We start from the raw sequence: 22,279 nt of genomic DNA, 5'->3' as shown, positions 1-22,279 counted from the left end.
TTGTTGTTATTATTATTATTATTATTATTATTATTATTATTATTATTATTATTATTATTATTATTATTATTATCACAAATCCCAACATTTCGAAGCACTATTCCTTCTAGCCAAAATTTCCACTGACTTCCACTGGATCTTTTGTACAGTTATAACTAGTAAACTTTTCAATTTGTGCAGACAGACAGACAGACAGACAGACAGACAGACAGACAGATAGATAGATAGATAGATAGATAGATAGATAGATAGATAGATAGATAGATAGATAGATAGATAGATAGATAGATAGATAGATAGATAGATAGATAGATAGATAGATAGATAGATAGATAGATAGATAGATAGATGTTTACTCGGGCTACATTAGCAGGCGCTGTTTAGATGCAGACTGTCCTACATCAGGTGCAGCTTCTTGGTAAACTTGTCATAATTGTTTATTCCCAATCTGGCAACCCTTTCCATTCAGAGTAAGAGAGCGCTCCCTAGTGGGAGTTCCGAGCTCTGCGAGCAGCCAGTGAATCAAAGAAAGAACAAAAAAAAAAAAAAAAGAAAGGAAAAAAAGAAGAAAAGAAAAGTTTACCCAGCCCGAAGACTGGGTGAGGGTTTTGGGGGGCACCGCCTTGTTTCTCCTCAACCAATCGGATCAGTGTTTTCACACTTTGTAAACAACATGGTTTTACACACCTTCCACGCTGTTTGCAAAACACTCACGGACGCGTCGCTTCCATCCACCGCACTGCACTTCTCCCAGGTAAGGTGTGCGTTAATTTTCAAACACACACACACACACACACACACACACACACACACACACACACACACACACACACACACACACACACACACACACACACACACACACACACACAGTGATAGTAGGTAAAACACGCACTCTTCTCACTCATGATCTGGTTCACATCCGGTACCGTAAAACCATCAAAGTACCGACAAACAACAACAAAAACAAAGGATCAAAAGGACGCACGCGACTGCATGACGTCACAATGCTACAATGTTACCAAAGTTACACATTTCTTATAAGGTGCTTTAAGTAACAGTGTATCGGATTTATTCTTCTCTTTTTCGGCTCTCTGGTTTGTTCTCTGTTCTTTCTTTAAACAAACGTATATCTTTTTTTTATGTCTCTGCTACAAATGACATTCTTTTTCAGTGTATCCACTGTTTCAGGGTGAACACCTGGTTCATGCCTCTGAGTTCAAACAAAAGAAAAAGCGAAAATATGACAAATCAAAGAAACCCGAAATCCAGCGGGAAGACTGTTGCGCAATTCTTTGGCTTTGACGTTGAGATGTTGTGAGTGAACCTTGTTTGAGCGTCACCAAGCTTCTTTCTTTCTTTCTTTCAATCCATTCAGATGTAATAGGAATAATCATGAGTGCGGACAAAATATAAATATATTTAAATATGTGAGTTATAATATTGTGACAAATTTCTGCCCTTTTTTTTTATTTGTTGGGGTTTGAATTAAAGCATTTTATTGAACAAACCAGTCCAGATGGCAACCACACAAGACTATATGGGACTAAACAGCACTACACAATACTACACAAAACTACACTGGACTACACTGGAAGACTACACAGGACCACACAGAACTACACAAGATTACACAAGACTAAACATGACTACACTAAAAGCCTACACAATATTACACAAGACTACACAGGACTACACAAGAAGGCTACACAGAACTACACAATACTACACAAGACTAAACAGGACTATATGATACTACATAGGACTACACAAGATTACACAAGACTAAATAGGGCTACACAAGAAGACTAAACAGGACTACACAAGAAGACTATACAGGACTACACAAGACTAAACAAGATTACACAAGACTAAACAGGACTACACAAGAAGACTAAACAGGACTACACAAGAAGACTAAACAGGACTACACAAGACTAAACAGGACTACACAAGACTAAACAGGACTACACAAGAAGACTAAACCGGACTACACAAGACTACATAAGACTAATCAGGACTACACAATACTAAACAGGACTACACAGGACTATACAAGACTAAACAGGACTACACAAGACTACATAAGACTAAACAGGACTACACAAGACTAAACAGGACTACACAAGAAGACTTAACAGGACTACACAAGATTTAATAGGACTACACAAGACTAAACAGGACTACACAATACTACACAAGACTAAACAGGACTAAACAGGACTACACAAGACTAAACAGGACTACACAAGACTAAACAGGACTGCACAAGACTAAACAGGACTACACAAGACTAAACAGGACTACACAAGACTAAACAGGACTAAACAGGACTAAACAGGACTAAACAGGACTACACAAGACTAAACAGGACTAAACAGGACTACACAAGACTACACAAGACTAAACAGGACTACACAAGACTACATAAGACTACACAGGACTACACAAGAAGACCACTTAAGACTAAACAGGACTACACAAAACTAAACAGGACTACACAAGACTACACAGGACTTCACAAGACTACATAGGACTATATGAGACTACATAAGACCTTACAAGAACTACAGACACGATCCAAAGATCTGCATAAAAATATGAAAGACTGCACATGACTAATAACTCCATAACATGATTAGATAATTCCTTTACACAACCATATAAGACCCCCACATGACTACATAAATGCTTTACCAGACTACATAAGACCTCCACATGGCTAACTAAGAACCATACAAGACTACATAAGACCTTCTCAGCCAAAAGACAATAACAATGTCTGAAACCTCTCTCACTATCAGTATCTGGTGTGAGGTCTTGCGATCTGATGTATTGAATGTATGAGGATGGGGTGTGCATATAAAATGTACATATCACAAAAGTATCGGCTCTGCTGGTCTTTCTTGGTTATGGAGCTGTTGTTGGGAGACCAGGTGAGGTTCTCCAGCCAGGTGAACACTGAGATATTCGGTGCGTTTGATGATTTCAATGATGGAGCCATTGACATTTAGTTACGTATGAAACAGGGTTGTAATTGTTTATTATTACAATTACTAAATATTTTGCAATAACGGCACATTCTGGAGTGCTTTAATTCCCTTTACACTGCAGCAACTTGCCAATGAGTAACTATAGTAATAGTATTGAACCACACATCATGGTGTTATTAAGAAGTTGGTTCTCATCCAATGTGTTTTAGTAGCGAACATCGTTCCCTCAGCCTCTGTAGTGCCTCGTTTTTTGGAAGCAAAAAGCACTAAAAACACCAGTTTCTCTTTTCACACGCTAATTTTTTGCCAAATTGGTACAAATTGGTGTAAAGTTAAGTGAAACACCTTGTAAAAAACTACTAACTGCAAATATGAGCTTTATTTTCATGAATACTAGCCAGTAACTGCTTCAGGCAAATTTGTGCAACACGTGACTTGTTATACATGCCAGGTCTTGGCATCGATGGTCTTGTGTGTGCAGAAACCATGTGGCACGATCGGTGAAATCAACCATTTCGGTATTGTGGAGACTTTCGACAAGCCGTTTGAAAGTCCACGATGCAACTTGCACATGCATGACTCTAATAGTGTGCAAAATGTATATCATATGTAAAATTGTATAAAACCACGACTTATTGTTTTTAGCATAAGATAAGCATGCTCGGTGATTAAACATACTATTTGTGTGTGTGTGTGAGAGACTCAGAAACCTCGCTTTTGTTTGTTTTATTAAACATACTTCTCACGTACATCACGTTTCCTTCATCACAAGGTATAAAACAAAGTAGTGCGCAGTGGCACAGGATGTGTGTTTGTGTGCGTGTTGCGTCACTAGTCGCTCGTCTAGACCTGCACGAGGCAGAGAACGAGGCGGAGAAAATCATTTCCTGCCAACACTTTACAGTTAGGAACACGTTGGCTACTTGCATTGCATGTGTTGGTTCTGCCTGCGATGGAGCAGGAATTTAGAAATGTCTGGTGGCTGGATGTAGCCGTTGTGGTTGAGTTGATGCATTTTATCACCTGCTGCGGTTTGAGAGGAGACCTCGCCCTCTCAGAAATGACATCCTTAACATACTGTTTCGACTTAGTGACAATCACTGGGACAAACTTGTGTCCCTTTAAACTTTCACTTGAGTAAAAGTACCAAAGTTTTTGCCTTCAAATGTATTTAAGTCTCCAAAGTACGGATTTATTATAACTATAATGTTCCTATTATCATTTTTATCACAAGACTTTTTACTTAATCAACTCAGTTTATGTAAAAAGACTCGAATGTGACTCTCAGCACACTGATCTATTAATAGAATGATATTACTGACTTAAAAAACGGATAGATTTATGATCATGAGCACAAAACCTTCAGAAAATGGTGTAAATAAAGTCACGTGTGTTGTGTTGAGTTTGAGTTTGGAGTTTCTTCATCATTTGTTTCTCTCTAAATGTTCTGCTTGATGTTGAACTGATGCTGAACTGTATGTTGGTGATCAGTAGATACACCAAGCGTCGATCAGAACACGTGTAAAACAGAGCGTGCGCTCGATCCTGATTGGTGACTCGCTGCGTGTTTCACCGGTTACGTTTCCATCCTCATGAATAAAAAGGAACGACTGATTTCACTAAATGTAGTCGAGTGAAAAGTAAAATATTTGTGAAGTTACAGTAAAAGTCTCCCGAAATGGAAACACTTCAGTGAGGTACAGACACGTGAAAAAGCGACTTAAAGCAGCACGCATTTCTGTTGGACTCTTTTTTATAAAAATACAGTGAGGAAAATAAGTATTTGAACACCCTGCTATTTTGCAAGTTCTCCCACTTAGAAATCATGGAGGGGTCTGAAATTGTCATCGTAGGTGCATGTCCACTGTGAGAGACATAATCTAAAAAAAAAATCCAGAAATCACAATGTATGATTTTTAAACTATTTATTTGTATGATACAGCTGAAAATAAGTATTTGAACACCTGTCTATCAGCTAGAATTCTGACCCTCAAAGACCTGTTAGTCTGCCTTTAAAATGTCCACCTCCACTACATTTATTATCCTAAATTAGATGCACCTGTTTGAGGTTGTTAGCTGCATAAAGACACCTGTCCACCCCATACAATCAGTAAGAAACCAACTACTAACATGGCCAAGACCAAAGAGCTGTCCAAAGACACTAGAGACAGAATTGTATACCTCCACAAGGCTGGAAAGGGCTACGGGGAAATTGCCAAGCAGCTTGGTGAAAAAAGGTCCACTGTTGGAGCAATCATTAGAAAATGGAAGAAGCTAAACATGACTGTCAATCTCCCTCGGACTGGGGCTCCAAGATCTCACCTCGTGGGGTCTCAATGATTCTAAGGAAGGTGAGAAATCTGCCCAGAACTACACGGGAGGAGCTGGTCAATGACCTGAAAAGAGCTGGGACCACCGTTTCCAAGGTTACTGTTGGTAATACACTAAGACGTCATGGTTTGAAATCATGCATGGCACGGAAGATTCCCCTGCTTAAACCAGCACATGTCCAGGAACATCTTAAGTTTGCCAATGACCATTTGGATGATCCAGAGAAGTCATGGGAGAAAGTCATGTGGTCAGATGAGACCAAAATAATGAGGTCATAATTCCACTAAACGTGTTTGGAGGAAGAAGAATGATGAGTACCATACCAAGAACACCATCCCTACTGTAAAGCATGGGGGTGGTAGCATCATGCTTTGGGGGTGTTTTTCTGCACATGGGACAGGGCGACTGCACTGTATTAAGGAGAGGATGACCGGGGCCATGTATTGCGAGATTTTGGGGAACAACCTCCTTCCCTCAGTTAGAGCATTGAAGATTGGTCGAGGCTGGGTCTTCCAACATGACAATGACCCGAAGCACACAGCCAGGATAACCAAGGAGTGGCTCTGTAAGAAGCATATCAAGGTTCTGGCGTGGCCTAGCCAGTCTCCAGATTCAAACCCAACAGAGAATCTTTGGAGGGAGCTCAAACTCCGTGTTTCTCAGCGACAAGCCAGAAACCTGACTGATCTAGAGAAGATCTGTGTGGAGGAGTGGGCCAAAATCCCTCCTGCAGTGTGTGCAAACCTGGTGAAAAACTACAGGAAACATTTGACCTCTGTAATTGCAAACAAAGACTACTGTACCAAATATTAACATTGACTTTCTCAGGTGTTCAAATACTTATTTGCAGCTGTATCATACAAATAAATAGTTAAAAAATCATACATTGTGATTTCTGTATTTTATTTTTTAGATTATGTCTCTCACAGTGGACATGCACCTACGATGACAATTTCAGACCCCTCCATGATTTCTAAGTGGGAGAACTTGCAAAATAGCAGGGTGTTCAAATACTTATTTTCCTCACTGTATAAATAAATAAATATAAAAGAGGCAAAATTAAAACCTGCACATTTATTTACAATGTTTTTTCTTTACTCAGGCAATTAAAACCGTCCGTGTGGAAACGCGGCAAAAGTCCCGTTTGGTGTCCTGATGTTTTACACAATTTAAAACACCATAATTACTTTCAAACATTTCCAAGGATATTTTGTTTTCAGGATCGATGTTGAGTTTGGTTTCATTAATAATAAACATACATTCACATAAAGCATCAATATTTGTCCATGGCCATGTTGATTAGAGTTTTAAAAGCATAAAAAGTATAAATTTAAGGTACAGATAAGAACAGATAAAAATTTGATTAAGTTGCGATAAGTCATGAGAATCATGAGAATAATCACGACTAAATATTTTAATCGATTGACATCTTTTATTTATGTATATGTGTGTTTGTGTGTGTGTGTGAGTGTGTATATATATATCTCAGAAATAATGTTATGAGTGCTCAGAGTATGCTGAGTATATTAGATGTGTTGTATGTTGTAAATAATACATACAAACCCGATTCTAACAAAGGGACACTGTACAAATTGTGAATAAAAAAGGATTTACAAATATAATATCATTTTATTTCAATCTGGAACAATCTCTGTGTGTAAGGGTCAAGGCCTGAAAACCATACTGGATGCCCGTGATCTTCGGGCACTTAGACGGCACTGCATCACATACAGGAATGCTACTGTAATGGAAATCACAACATGGGCTCAGGAATACTTCCAGAAAACATTGTTGGTGAACACAATCCACCGTGCCATTTGCCGTCGCCGGCTAAAACTCTATAGGTCAAAAAAGAAGCCTTATCTAAACATGATCCAGAAGCGCAGGTGTTTTCTCTGGGCCACGGTTTATTTAAAATGGACTGTGGCAAAGTGGAAAACTGTTCTTTGGTCAGACGAATCAAAATGTGAAGTTCTTTTTGGAAAACTAGGACGCCATGTCACCCGGACTAAAGAGGATAAGGACAACCCAAGTTGTTATCAGCGCTCAGTTCAGAAGCCTGCATCTCTGATGGTATGGGGTTGCATGAGTGTGTGTAGCATGGGCAGCTTACACATCTGGAAAGGCACCATCAATGCTGAAAGGTATATCCAAGTTCTAGAACAACATATGCTCCCATCCAGATGTCATCTCTTTCAGGGAAGACTTTGCATTTTCCAACATGAACACATTTCCAATGCCAGACCACATACTGCATCAATTACAACATCATGGCTGCGTAGGAGAAGGATCCTGAAATGGCCAGCCTGCAGTCCAGATCTTTCACCCCTAGAAAACATTTGGCGCATCGTAAAGAGAAAAATGCAACAAAGAAGACCTAAGACAGTTGAGCAACTAGAAGCCTGTATTAGACAAGATTAAGACAACATTCCTATTCCTAAACTTGAGCAACTTGTCTCCTCAGTTTTCAGACGTTTGCAGACTGTTATAAAAAGAAGAGGGGACGCCACACAGTGGTAAACATGGCCCTGTCCCAACTTGATTGAGATGTGTTGATGCCATGAAACTTAAAATCAACCTCTTTTTCTCTTAAATTATACATTTTCTCAGTTTAAACATTTGATATGTCATCTATGTTTTATTCTGATTAAAATATTGAAATTTGAAACTTCCACATCATTGCATTCTGGTTTTATTCACAATTTGTACAGTGTCCCAACTTTTTTGGAATCGGGTTTGTATAATAATTATATATTGAGTATATTGCAGATATATACACACACACACACACACACACACACACACACACACACACACACACACACACACACACGAAAACCAGCTGCTTCTTTCACTGTGCCCATTTTAGACATAATGAAGCAGGTGGCGCTTTTTTTTGGCCACATCGAAAGAGAGAGAAAAAAAACAAATACGGACGACAAAATGTCAGTAAAATAAAACTAGTTTGTTAATGAATGTTAATGTTAATGCGATTTTACATCTTGAACTGAAAGCATTTGATTGCCAAAATACCAAATTTGCATAAATCTAAAAAAAAAAAAAATCCCGCTGTATAAATGTACAATAAAATTGTACCGTAAGAATAAAACAGTTTATAATATAGGAATAAAAAAAAAGATGCGTTCAAGTGAAAATTTTGAAATACATTTTTTTACATTTTTTTATGACTTAATACAAAATATTGTATACAGTATTTCGATTATTTTGATTTGTTTTAGTATATTTGATTGTTTATTTGATGGTATTAATAGCTCGTACATCGTCAGGAGATATGCGTATTAAATACCGAACAAAGTAACAAGTTACGAACAAATTCATGGTACGTAACTTGTTCGTAAGTTGGGGAGCGTCTGTGTATATATTTTTGTGTATATATATATATATATATATATATATATATATAAATAAAAATATAAAATACAGTGTGTGTCAAAAGTATGAAAACACTTTGTCTTTTATGGTTCCTAAGTTCAATTTGTTTCCAAGCAACAAACTCGGTATTGTAACAGTATGAAGATTTACTTTGACTGAACATGTATATAAATGTCTAGATGTTCCACTTTATTTTCATTTAAAAAAATCCTCCATTTAAAGAACAGCTTTACACACTCCAAAACAGCTGAAATACTTTACGGTGTCTCTTGTAAAAACTTCACTAGTTGCAGATTTCTTTCCTGTGATGCAGTTCATCCCAGAGCAGTTCAATAGGATTTAGGTGCAGTGACTGGGCAGGTCGTTTCATGATAAATATCACTTCAGACGACTGTCTGCTCTCTAAATAACGCTTACAAAACTCAGACATACAGACGTACAGTCCAGATGCAAATGCATGGTGTTTAAGTATGGAATTTCTATTTCTGTTTTCATAATCCTGTTTCCATTTTTATATGTAAAATTGTCCTTTTTATTTAATTGCAATTCTATTTATCTTATTAATCTTCTATATATCTTATTATTCTGTATATCTTATTCTATTCTATTAATCTATTTCGTTTTTTGTCATTTTTATCCTTTTATTTTGTATTCATTTTCATGTTTTTTTTAAATACAGTATAAATAAAAATAAATAAAGATAATTTATTATTTATTTGACAAACGTGCATTTAAAAAAAAAAAACATGGCTCAGAGTGGAAATGTAGATCTGGACGGGGTCATGATGGTTATGGAGCTGTTACGTCTATACATTATGTATTATTAAGTAAACGTATTTGTTTTCATTTCCATACGTTTTTTCGTTGTAATCTAAAACTGGCAGAAGATGATGATTATTATATTACATATAGAATTATTATTATTTTTCTTTTTAACAACGATGCTATTTTGCATACATTCGCTACAATAGACGCTAGACGTTAGATTAGACGTTGATTACCAAAGACTTTCGTTAGCTTCAGGAATCGATGCTAGGCTAGGTTTGCATTAGCAGGAAGAAAAGGTCTAGGGTACATCCAGTTAATGTTAGCGACTTAGCCAATCTTGCTTTAACGTCGAAAACGTTTAAAAAACGAAGTTCTCAGTTGCAATTTTTTTTATTTCAACACTATTATTGACTTCTTGTTAGCAAGAACACTAGCTTGCCAAAAGTATTGGGACACCCGACTTTTCCAGCCGTATGTATTCTTTACCAAACTTTTCCCACAAGTTTGGAGGGACACCGTTTGTATACAATGTCTCTAAAGTGGTGGTACTGGGATTTGAACCCAAGACCTTCCGATCAGAAGGCCATCATCTTATCCAATGAGGTACCACCCAACAAATGTGAACACTTCACCTACATAATGTTTTTGGCTCAACACCCTTGTGGCTGAATGACCACAAATCTTCACAAAATCTAGTGGAACATCTTCTTAGAAGAGTGGAGCTTATTATAAGAGCAAATAAGGAATTGTGGAATGGGATGTTCAAAAAGAAGCACATACTAATCTTCAAGGTGTCCTCAAACTTTTCTCAACATCGTGTATGATGCAGCTCGTTAACCAATACCAGATAAAGAAACGCAGTGTGGAAGCCCCTTGGTGGTGAAATGCGTCATCATGATTTCATAGAATCAGAAATTTTTGACACGTCATTTTTGTAAGTGAAATGTTAACCAGATTCAGAATCGTTGCTTTTTGTGAAAACGCAAGTTTGAATTCCCGACTCGTGACACTGTGGAGTTTTGTTTCTTTGTCACCTTTGTTGTTGTTTATGGTGATGTTGGGCAGGAAGTGAAAGCATTTCTCACCAGCAGCTGTTAGTCAGCGGTTTGTTAAAGAAAAAGCTAACAGATACATCTGGGGCAAATTAACGTCATCATTTCCTCCCTTCATTGGAAACAAAGATGCTTCGGAGGAAAACGGATGCTGCATAAATTCAAATTATAACGCATACAACATGCTAGTTTAATGTCCTGTCATTTAATCTTTCGAAAAGAATTTGGATTTTATAGTATTCGCCAAAAACCTCGATTTCTGGTCTGGTTGCCAAGTGGTTAGTTATTACGCTGTTATAAACAACAAAAACACAATAGAACCCTTAATAGAATGTGTAATGGTTTTAATGATTATAATAGTAATTGTATTGGTTGTAATGGAGATTCTGGTCCCTTTGGGTCTCTACTGGAAATTTCTTGCCTTCTATCAATGTCCTAAGGATCAGTAGAACTGCTCTGGCAACTTGTAGATCTTGTAAATGTCAGGACGCCATTAAAGGCCATTAGGACCTCATGAATGAAGCCTCCAGATTCCATTAAGACCTCACACTGGTTTCTCTGGTTTGATGATACTGAATGAATGATGTCCACGCACCCATGTTGCAATGGAAACCATTTGGTGACTACTGAAATGGTTAACTGGAATTTGTAGTGGCAACCAGGGTAGTTGTTATTTTAGCAACTTAAATCTTTTATGAAAATTGATCAAATAAGAATTCTTGTGGGCTTATTATCAATTAAATAAAAATTTTTTTGTTTTTTGATGAAATGTATGACATGTTCTTGTCTTGCTGGCGAATGTTTGGCTTTTTCCCAAGAAATAAATGTGAAAAATGTGGAAGAAAAAAAAAAATCTGCTAGTAGAAAATAAGAATTTCCTTTTGGAGGTATTTTGATTGTTATATTGAAATTGGTAAAGAAAAAAAAAAAGGTTTCACTTCATATATACGCTTTTTGTAATCTTACAGGAAAACAGAAAAAAAATCTGACTATAATAATAATAATAATAATAATAATAATAATAATAATAATAAATAAAATATTGATCTATTATTTATCTATATGTATTGTGTGTTTAGGTGGATGCATGACATTACGGTTTCCATAGTAACAGTCTAGACACAGAGTTGTGAGTACCCAAAAGATATTGTAGATTTTTCTGTGAAGGTTGTGTAGATCAGAGTTTTGACAGGTTTACTAAAGGTAATGTTTATATATTTGTTATTTGCTGAAGGAGTCTCCAGTGTCAAGAGCTTTGTAACACGATGAAGCAGATTCTGGTTTCGTCTTGTTTTTTTTTTTTTTTTCTTTTTCTTTTTCTTTTCTTGATACTGTAATGCAAAGTGATAACAGGAAGTAACTAGTTTCGCTTCGTTCCACAACGCTACACATAAAAAACAACTGCGAATAAAAAGTATGACGTGTCAATCTGCATACAAAAAGCTGTAACTTTTGGGAAATGGCTGTGGTGTAGGAGGAATAAAACACCCCAGAATGAGCTTTTATAGGAAATAATCAAATGATCAACCCTCACATAGAACAATAACTCATCTATCTATCTATCTATCTATCTATCTATCTATCTATCTGTCTGTCTGTCTGTCTGTCTGTCTGTCTGTCTGTCTGTCTGTCTGTCTGTCTGTCTGTCTGTCTGTCTGTCTGTCTGTCTGTCTGTCTGTCTGTCATGTTATTTTCTCTATTTTATATTTTTTTAATTTATTCTTTTTTTATTATTATTATTTTGTTTATTTATAGTTCACATTCCTGGTGATGCCTGTGTCTGTCTGTCTGTCTGTCTGTCGGTCTGTCTGTCTGTCTGTAAGTAATTTTATTATTTCAGATTCATTCATACAACAGTATATTACAGTTTTTCTCAGTCGCTTTGGAGCATTTCTCGAACCATCCTTAAGATTTGCAAATCAGTAAGTGCATTCTCAAAACAATGTGAACAAACAGCACAATACATTGGATTTCTTGCAAAAGTCTGTTTTTTTGCTCAAAATCCTTAGTACTTCACTCGAAAGTAAGTATTTGTGTCAATGAACATCTCATTGCCATTAAAATAACAAGTCCTTTTATCATTGTTTACGAACAAGAGAGTCGAATTGTTTTGTCGTTTTTTCAGTATGACACTTCTTTATTTGAGTATTTCCTGATGTAAACTCTGTTTTGAATTACACGTATTGAAAATGCACGAGGCAGAATTTCTAAGTGGCAACTGTGAATTCCAACAGCACAAATTTACACATTACTGTATGTGGGATATTGATTGTAAGAGACTTCACACAGGATTCATTTTTTTCAATTTTTCTTTACTGATGGACTGTCAAAAAATCTACAAAATAATGTCATTGTGATAGAAAATAAAAAGACACAAATTCAAATTCCAAAAGGTAAACATAAGAAACACTTCTTAGGCAGAACTGCGCATGCCGCACTATACAGTGTAATCTGTCTCTACCCCCTGACGTCCCGGTCTGTCAGGCCTCAGATTTTCATCCACATCACAACAGATCTCATCCATTGCAATACCATTGTAAGGCCATGATTGACAACATGGTCCACAACAGTGGCTCTAATTTCATCTGAAATGTGTCGATGTCTCTGACCTCTTCTTCCTCTTCCTCTATTTTGCCTCCTGACCCTCCCAGCACGCATCCTTATTCCTGGCTCTCGACCATGTTCGTTTCCTAGTTGTTCATCCATTTCCAACAATTGTAAATCTGTGTTTTGCTCTTTTTATATTCACACTCGCCAATTACAGTAAAGATTCACGAGATTCAGCCTTGACCTATTTTAGAGAACTAGTTGATTATTGGTTGATCTGAAAGTAAACACACCCCTTCATTAGTGACATTCATTTGCATTTAATGACTTATGCAATGAACTGATGCCTAAATGTTTTGGGGGTTAAAACCATTTAGGTGAAACCAGTACATTTGATCAACATGACATAAACAACTGAAAATGTAGGAAAAAGCAGACACTTGTACACAATCGATTAAATGATGTACCGAAGCGTTCGCAATTTGATTAAAGCAACGAGAAAATGTTCTTATGATGAGCACAAACGACTCAATGATGTGGAGGTTGAACAAGTAGTTTTGAGAATTTCATTTTTGATCTGAGAAACGCTCCAAAGCGACTGAGAAAAACTGTAACTGTAACGATAAATTTCTTTCTTTCTTTCGGCTTCTCCCGTTAGGGGTCGCCACAGCGGATCCTCCGCACGTTTGATTTGGCATATGTTTTACGCTGGATGCCCTTCCTAACGCAACCCTCCCCAATTTATCCGGGCTTGGGACCGGCACTGAGAGTGGCTGGGGATGGTTCCCTGACCGGGGATCGAACCCGGGTCGCAGCGGTGGGAGCGCTGCATCTTAACCACTAGACCACCAGGGGACCTAACTGTAACGATAAATATTTCTCTAAAATGTCTCTGATTTAACTGTTGTGACATAACACATCTTTATTAAAATCCAAACGAAATAAAATCCTGTTCTCATTAAAAAAAACATGTATGTAACGTTTGTATTTTATCTTCGTAATGTTTGTCAAAGAAATTTCTAATTTTGCATTTCTTTGGAACAGTCAGCCTTCTATCTACCATCTCCATCGTCAGAACAAAGTCCTCATGTCCCCGGTCTTTCTCTTTATTTTAGGTAAAAGTGTGTGTATAAGGAAGGGAATTAGGATTGGTAATTGGTTGCTTCCTTACACCTCCATTGTTTAATCCTGAGCTCACTCAGGCTTTTGTCTGTGCCAAGTGTTTACATAGCTTTCTTTAGGGTTCTCAGGTTTCCTCCTCCTCCCAGTGGCAAGCCAGTACATTAAATTACATGTGTGTGAAAACCTGAACCGTATTGAAATTTCTTTCAAATGCTGCCATCTAGTGGATATGATAATAATTAGTCAATATAATAATCAGTTTAAGTCATATTATTATTTTTGTCACCACATAGTTTTTGTTGTTGTTGTTGTTTTCAGATTTTTTTTTTTCCAAATCATAAAACCTATTTCTATTTTGAAAATATTTCTTGGACATTTTTTTAGCGAAACAGATTAACTCTCTGGACACGCAAACCGAGCTGATTGAAAACTTTTTCCATTGCCATGAACCTAACTATAACAATATAGTAATTATAATGCCTAATAATAATTTTCACTTGTGCATATGTGTGTGTGCATGTGTGTCATTTCTTGGTTTCTTGGATGAGTTAACTTTTTGTTGCCTTTTTTCAAAGTCGGTAAATTCCTGGATTGACCACAGGGAGGCAGCAGAGCTCCATCGTACAGCCATGACGCTGTTGAACATACGGTATGAAAATGAGGGGACGAAAATCAAGGATGGAAAATGTGAACCCAGGAATGCAAGTCACAGACAATTAAAACGTTTGTGGAAGCCTGATTACAAGCTTTGTTTTTTTTTAACATCTCATTCTGCAGTGTTCATTTGCTGTTATAGGAATTTCCACTCTTCTGGGAAGATGTTCCACTAGATTTTGTGAAGATTCAGTCATAGTAAAGGTTAAAGTTCACGGCTCTAGAGCCGCACACAGCGTACAACAAAACCCAAACAACAAAAGCTTGATCTTTCAGCTACTACATTTGGTCCCCTTTAGTTAGAAGAAACTCCACTGTTCTGGGAAGATGTTGAGGAAATTTGTGAGGTTTTATTCAACCACATGGGTGTTGGTAAAGTCGGTACTGATGTAGGGGAGAAGGTGAGGAGGCCTGGGGTGCAGTCAGTGTTTACAGAGCTCTATAGCAGGAGATCTTCCTCTCCAACCCATGCAGAGCATATCTTCATCAAAATTTCATCCAAAGACGTCTTATACAATTGTGGGGTCCAAGTTTTGGTTGAAGAACCACAAATGGACGGAACATCCAGGTGTCCCAATACTTTTGTTCATACTGTATGTCGATATAACGATTTGACGCCATGTGTGCGTGTGTGTTTTTAGGAAGCAGCGTGAAAAGGACAAACCCGCCTCGTGTCCAGCAGGTCCGAGACGGCAGCAGGGTGACAGGGAGGTCCTGCACACGACCTCCATAGTTTCTACTGCGTTTGTCTGTTTGCTCTAATTAGAACGGGCGAGCGTGGAGCGAGGGCTTAACGAAACCATTCATCCTGGCGTGAGACTCCACGTGTCTGAGAAAAAAAAGAGCCGATCCCTTCACCCAGTTTTCATGGAGTTAGTCCACGCGTCACCCATTATACATTCATATTCATGATCCCAGATACACGATTTAACCCCCAAACCCACAAGATTTCAACACGCCAGCGATTTGCCCAAAAGTATTCGGACACCCGCCATATTCCAGCCATATGTGTCCAAACTGTTAGCACACAGTCGGATCCCACAATTGTATAAGACGTCTTTGGACGCAGTGCCGTGAAATGTTTCCCTTCACTTTCCAGCGTGACACTACCCCTGCGCACAAAGCCAGCTCCATGAAGACGCTTTACGTGGCTTGGACAGGAAGATCTTCTGCTGTAAACCCTCCTGAACACCTTTGGGATGAATGTGAACACACCCCCAGGCTTCCTCACCTCACCAGTATCTCAGTACTTGATTTTAAATCTCCTGTATCTGAATGAGCACAAATCTCTACAAAATCTGGTGGAACATCTTCCCAGAAGAGTGGAGGCTCATCTAACAGCAAATGGAGTCGAGCATATTCGCTGCTTTCGTTGTGTGGGTGTGTTTGTGTGCAGTGTCTCTTTATTGCCGTATTAGTATTAAAACATTTTTCCACTGTATGCTTGCTTGCATGAAAGCCCACATCAACACCCCCCCCCCCCACACCCCCGTTCATTGCCATTCGTTAGACAACCCCCGAACGATGACATCGTCTCATCATCAGCTCTCCACGTTAACTCGTGCGTCTGTGTGGGTGTCATTGACAGTGCTGTAAAAGACGCCCATTGTGCCAGAGCTGAAGCCCAGGCTTGTTTTTGCTGCCTCGCTACATCAAAAATGACCATGAAACCAGAGCAGGGAGCAAAAGTGCACCCAGCTGAGTAATTAGACCGATCCAAAGATTTATTACGAAGCCCGGTTTTAAGAGCAGGCCCGAGCTCTAAGACCGTAAACGCCGATTCCAGGATTGTAATGGAGCTCTTCCTTTCTGGTGCCTGGAGCCTGATAATGGCACCGGTGCACGTCGGGTCTGACATAACAGACCTGACGGGTCTGTTATGAGTGGGTTCAGTTTGCCATGTGTGATCCAGCTTTCTCTGATACTAGCTGTGATTTTAAAAGCGGCTAAAACATCGATCGCTAATTGGAGTATGTACATTTTAGAGTTGGATCAAATAGACCAAAGTTCTGGTTGTGTCAGTGCAATTCATTTTTATTTGTAGAGCGTTTTTTAACAAAGTTACATCAAAGAATGTATACGTTTGTTTCTTATTATTGTACGTTTGTCCCTAATGAGCGAGACGGTGGCGACTGTGGCTGTGGAAAAACTCCCTGAGATGGCATAACGAAGAAACCTTAAGAGGATTCAAAAGGGAACCCATTTTTATCCACAACACCGAATGTCCATTCATTACAGTTCTGTTATTGTTAAGGTGTGCTGTGTGGGCGCTTGAATGCAGAACCGCTCATACGATGAGCGGAATACAGATACCGCTCAACCGCTGCAGCAGAACATTGACACTAACTACAGTTCAAATCAAGTCAAGTCAAGTCAAGTCAAGTTTATTTGTATAGCGCTTTTCACAACAGACATTGTCTCAAAGCAGCTTTACAGAAAACAACAGTGAAGGTGAATGGTGTGCGTTTGTCCCTGATGAGCAGCCGTGGCGACAGTGGCAAGGAAAAACTCCCTTAGATGATATGAGGAAGAAACCTTGAGAGGAACCAGACTCAAAGGGGAACCCATCCTCATATGGGTGACATCAAAAGTTTGGTCATAAATCTTTCAACAATACAGAACAATTTGTGATCATCATAGATCCAGCATCAGCTTCTCCATGCCAGGGCCTTTAAACACTCGGCATCTACTTCTCCATGATCATCCATAGGTCCATAATCTTCACGAGGTGGGACGTGACTGGAGCTGGCCAAACCTCAGGAAGCCTCGGGATGGGGAGAGAAAGAGAAGCAGTGGAGAGGAATTAGCGTAGCTGCTGTTCATGATATTAACAGCACAAGTTGATAATGTGCATGTGATCAGATGTTCTGGAGCACAAGGTTGTGATGTGATGTGCGTGATGTGTGTTATGTGTAGGCTTTGCTAAAAAGATATGTTTTTAATCTACACTTAAACTGGGAGAGTGTATCTGAACCCCGAACACTGTCAGGAAGACTATTCCAGAGTTTAGGAGCTAAATGTGAAAATGCTCTACCGCCTTTAGTGGACTTTGCTATTCTAGGAACTACTAGAAGCCCAGAGTTTTGAGATCTCAGGGAGCGTGACGGATTGTAGCGTGTTAAGAGACTGGATAGATACATGGGAGCCAAACCATTTAGTGCTTTATAAGTGAGTAGCAGTAGTTTGTAGTCTATTCGAAACTTAATAGGAAGCCAATGTAGGGACGATAAGATTGGGGTTATATGATCGTATTTTCTTGACCTAGTAAGAACTCTTGCTGCGGCATTCTGAACTAACTGAAGCTTGTTTATTAATGATGCAGGACATCCACCTAGTAATGCATTACAGTAGTCTATTCTAGAGGTCATAAACGCATGGAAAAAAAAAAATCAAAAATCAAATCCCAAAATGTTCCCGAGCCGCTCAAACAACTCCATGGATCCCCAGGCTGTTCATGTGGAACCATCTCCAGCTGCACAGAGTGGTCTCCAATTGAAGAGAACTCCATCCAGAGGTGGGGAGTCAGGATGGATTCAAAGAGAAGAAAGACAGGAACACTGGTCACTAGTATCTAAGGATCATATTTAACTTTAAGATGAAAGAAATCAGTTTTTGTTTCTTGATTTAGTTTCTTGAAACACTTCTGGTGCGTATGTTCCTGTATCTCCTTCTCGATAGAAGGAGGTTAAACAGTTTGTGACTGGGATGTGAGGAATCCTTGATGATGTTGTGATCTGCTGTGGTGAAGGTGCTCAATGGAGGGTAGTTGGGTTCCAGGGATGTGTTGGGCGATTTTGACCAGCCTTTGCAGGGCTTTATGTGCACACACAGTGGAGTCTTTGTACCATACAGTGATGGAGTTGGTCAGGATGATATTATCTATTAGAGCGTATAAACATTATATGTACGTGTATTTATTGCGTTAAGCATTGTGCATTGTAACAAATAAAGGCTCTTTTTCTTCTTCATTTTATCTTTTAACTTCAGTTTATATGCTATGAACTAACATGAATCAGGTATGCACAAAGTCTCACTTCAAATAAAACAGCACGTGGCATCAGTGATTCGCCTCTAGTGGCCGCTCTCGTACTGCATAATGACCGCAGACCTACTCAGCCGCTCCAGTGCAGCTGCAACCCGGAAAAACTATCGGTATGGATTATTGCCGATAGCTTATAGTTCAAGTTCAAGTCAACTATCAGTGCTGATGAATCGCCAAAACCGATAAGTCAGTTGACCACTAGTTACAATGGTTGTATGGAACAGTGATAAAGTTGACCGATTGTGTGCAACTCATTGAAATCACACTTTCCTTCCAGCCAGTCAGAATCGAGCATCCAGACTGACCATGAAATATATATCGTACTATCTATCTTTTATCTTCGATAGCCTGTTTACTACGCCAGCCACTCTTGGCTGTCATAGTTGCCGCTTCTCCAAGTCATTTATTTTTTTATTGCGAAGTCATTTATTATTTTGCAATGAAAGAATTCAGGTTTTTATGGCTTCTTGGTGGCCGTCAGCCAGCTGCTCTGTCTGGACAACGGTGGAGCTGTTAATAGGAACTGTACCTGTGTTGTTAGTCAGCTGTTTTTGCAGCTTGCTGAAAGCAATGAGCTCATGAAAACATCTCGATTCAGCGAGCCGGCGGTGTAGATCGCACGCCCACCTGCTCTCCGCCACTTCGGCTCGGCCAATCGCGCTCGGTGATGTGATCCGTGTCTGAGTCGCTCAGCCATCTTGATCTGTTTAGCAACAAGCACAAGGTTCTCCATACTGTATTCTCAGGTAGCGTGTAAGGTAGCGTGTAAGAAAGGAGGCGGGGGAACAACTGCAGCCTTTGTTTGCCCCCCAAACCCCCCCCCCCCCATCCGTGGATCTCACATACAGTTAATATCGACTTTTCCCACTGCCTCTGCCAGGAGTCTGAAGTCATTTAATGAAGTGGCGCTGAGTTTGGAAGGGACCAGTGTGCTGCTCGCCACTGACAGAATGGAAAAGCGCCTGGTGTGTGCATATGTGTGTGTGTCTGTGTGGGTGTACAGCATGGAGCCCTGATAGCCAGTCCCCTCCACACTGCACTGCACAAGAAACCTATTGAGATCCAGAGGAACACTTCTACCACACACCAGAGAGAAAGAGTTTGGTGCTTCACTCATCCGATCATCAAGGCTCAGAGATCGGATGTGCTGGATTTCCTGACCTTTTCTTGAATTTCATGCTACCGCATCCAGCGGCATCTTTGTGGTTACAAAGAGTAACCACATGTCTGGAAAAGTCAGGTGTTTTACTTGTTTTATCCATATAGTGTAGGTTTTTGAATGTGAGATGTTTTGGATAAATGTTGCTGCGAACTATCAGATTTGGTGGAATCAGGTATGATAAACGAGGCCAATTACTCTTAATGAGTCAGATGACAGACAGAAAGTGAGACAGTAACATTCATCACATGTTACAATATGCAGTGGTGGATGAAGTGCACAAACCATGTAGTTAAAGTAAAGATCCACTTGGTAAAATGTGACCTCCAGTAAATGTAAAAGTTGCCTTGAGGAAAAGTACAAAAGTTTTTGCCTTCAAATGCACTTAGGTATCCCAAGTACTGATTTATTATAGCTATAATGTTCCTATTATTATTTTTGTCACAAGACTTTTTACTTAATCACCTCAGTTTATGTGAAAAGACTCGAATGTGACTCTCAGCACACTGATCTATTAATAGAATGATATTAATAACTCAAACACTGATGGAAATCATGAAAAATCATAAAAAAATCACGTAAATGCAGTCACGTGTGTTGTGTCGAGTTCGAGTCTGGAGTTTCTTCATCATTTATTCCTCTCTAAATGTTCTGCTTGCTGTAGAACTGATGCTGAACTGTATGTTGGTGATCAGTAGATACACCAAGCATCAGTCAAAACAGGTTTAAAACAGAGCATGCGCTCGACCCGGATCGGTGACTTGCTGCGTGTTTCACCAGTTACATTTTTATCCTCATAAACATAAAGGAACGATTGATTTTGCAAAATGTAGTCGAGCAAAAAGGAAATTTGACTTTGAAATTTAGTGAAATTAAAGTAAACGTCTCCCGAAATAGAGATACTTCAGTAAAGAACAGATACGCAAGAAAAGTTACTTAAGTACTATAACGAATTACATTTACTTCTTTAATGTCCACCACTGAGAAAAAGACATCAGTGGATTAAACTATTTCGAAAGATTGAATCTTATAGTGGAACCGTAGCTCATAGGGTTAATGCTGACAGAACGCACTAGTGTAGCATGTAGCATGGACAAATCCATGTTCTTCGTCTGAAGTTCATTATCCTTTCTTTGTTTCTTCTTTTTATGGCGTCTACCAGATCTCTAATCAACCAGCTTTTCAACCAAATCTCCTTCTCCACATACTTGAGTGTCATCATCCTCCGATTTGATCCGGCTGTGTTCCTCGCTCTCGCTCTGTCTTCGCTCGGGGAGTGGTGGGAGCCCTGTCGACACGAGACGCCTCTGTCTGCCTCTTTCAGAGGATGCCTTGTTCTCGTCAGTGCCCTAAGCTGCTTCTTATATCCACACACAATGCGGTTTTGTGTTGGCGAGACGTTTCATAGATACGCTGCGACACATCTTGCGGGGCGTCGCTCAGCGCTCGATTCAGATCTCGGATTGATCGGCGCATGGTTAAAAACAGTAAAACTCACCTCGGATCACTTTGCTGTTTATCTAGAGATGTTTTCAGTCAAAGGTTTTAATGAGGTTGTGGAAAGTCAGTGCAGTCCTGATGTCAGCAGTGCGAGTTCAGCGAAGCCACGCGCCCCCAAAAGCAAAATGCAGTGCGGTGTCCCAGTGGCCTGGTAAGCATCTCATGACCTTGTTGCACCAGTCTGGGTGTATCAGGCTTCTCAATTTGCAAAGGCCAGGAAGCATGGCTGGTTTTCGTTTTGCTGATTCAAGCAGCATTGTTCCAGGAAGCAAATGTGGTGGAAACAGGAGCAGTGTTCCAAACTGTAGCATGATTATCTAAAGAGCAAAGCGAGGAATATATTTTAATGAAAATTACAATGAAAGAAACAAACAAGGACTTAGCAAGAAGAAAAGCTAGGACAGGGCTAGGCTATGGCTAGAACTTGAAACTTGAACTTGACAAAAACAAAAAAGTTACACACATCATTCAAATAAAGTAACTAACAGCAACTTGGCATTCCAGTTCTTCCCAGAGGTGTTAAAAAGGGTTGAAGTTTAGAGCTCTATAGCAGGAGATCTTACACTCGAACACATGTAAAGAATATCTTCCTGGAGCTGGCTTTGAGCACAGGAGCATTGTAACACCGGAACAGGTTTAAGTCTCTTAATTCAAGTAAAGGGAAAATGTCATGGTACTGCACTCAAAGACATCCTTTACTTTGTGGTACCAACCTTTT

At 39.2% G+C, this 22,279-nt stretch overlaps 2 long non-coding RNA genes across 2 annotated transcripts in view; both read left to right on the top strand.

Moving 5' to 3' along the window:
* The first annotated feature begins 420 nt into the window (after positions 1–420).
* The window catches only part of LOC310737019, a 193,139-nt gene continuing 171,280 nt past the window's right edge, over positions 421–22,279 (top strand). The window contains exon 1 of the long non-coding RNA XR_014536724.1: positions 421–754. This is a non-coding gene — a long non-coding RNA (uncharacterized lncRNA). The remainder of the gene's footprint in view (positions 755–22,279) is intronic.
* Positions 15,503–17,000, top strand: LOC310737034. Its single transcript, XR_014536737.1, has 2 exons — positions 15,503–15,637; positions 15,679–17,000. It is a non-coding gene; the product is annotated as an uncharacterized lncRNA (long non-coding RNA).

Source organism: Silurus aristotelis (assembly GCF_946808225.1).
Source record: "Silurus aristotelis genome assembly, chromosome: 14".
Classification (NCBI taxonomy): domain Eukaryota; kingdom Metazoa; phylum Chordata; class Actinopteri; order Siluriformes; family Siluridae; genus Silurus; species Silurus aristotelis.
Note: the sequence above shows the minus strand (reverse complement) of the source record. Positions and strands in the feature narration are given on the sequence as shown.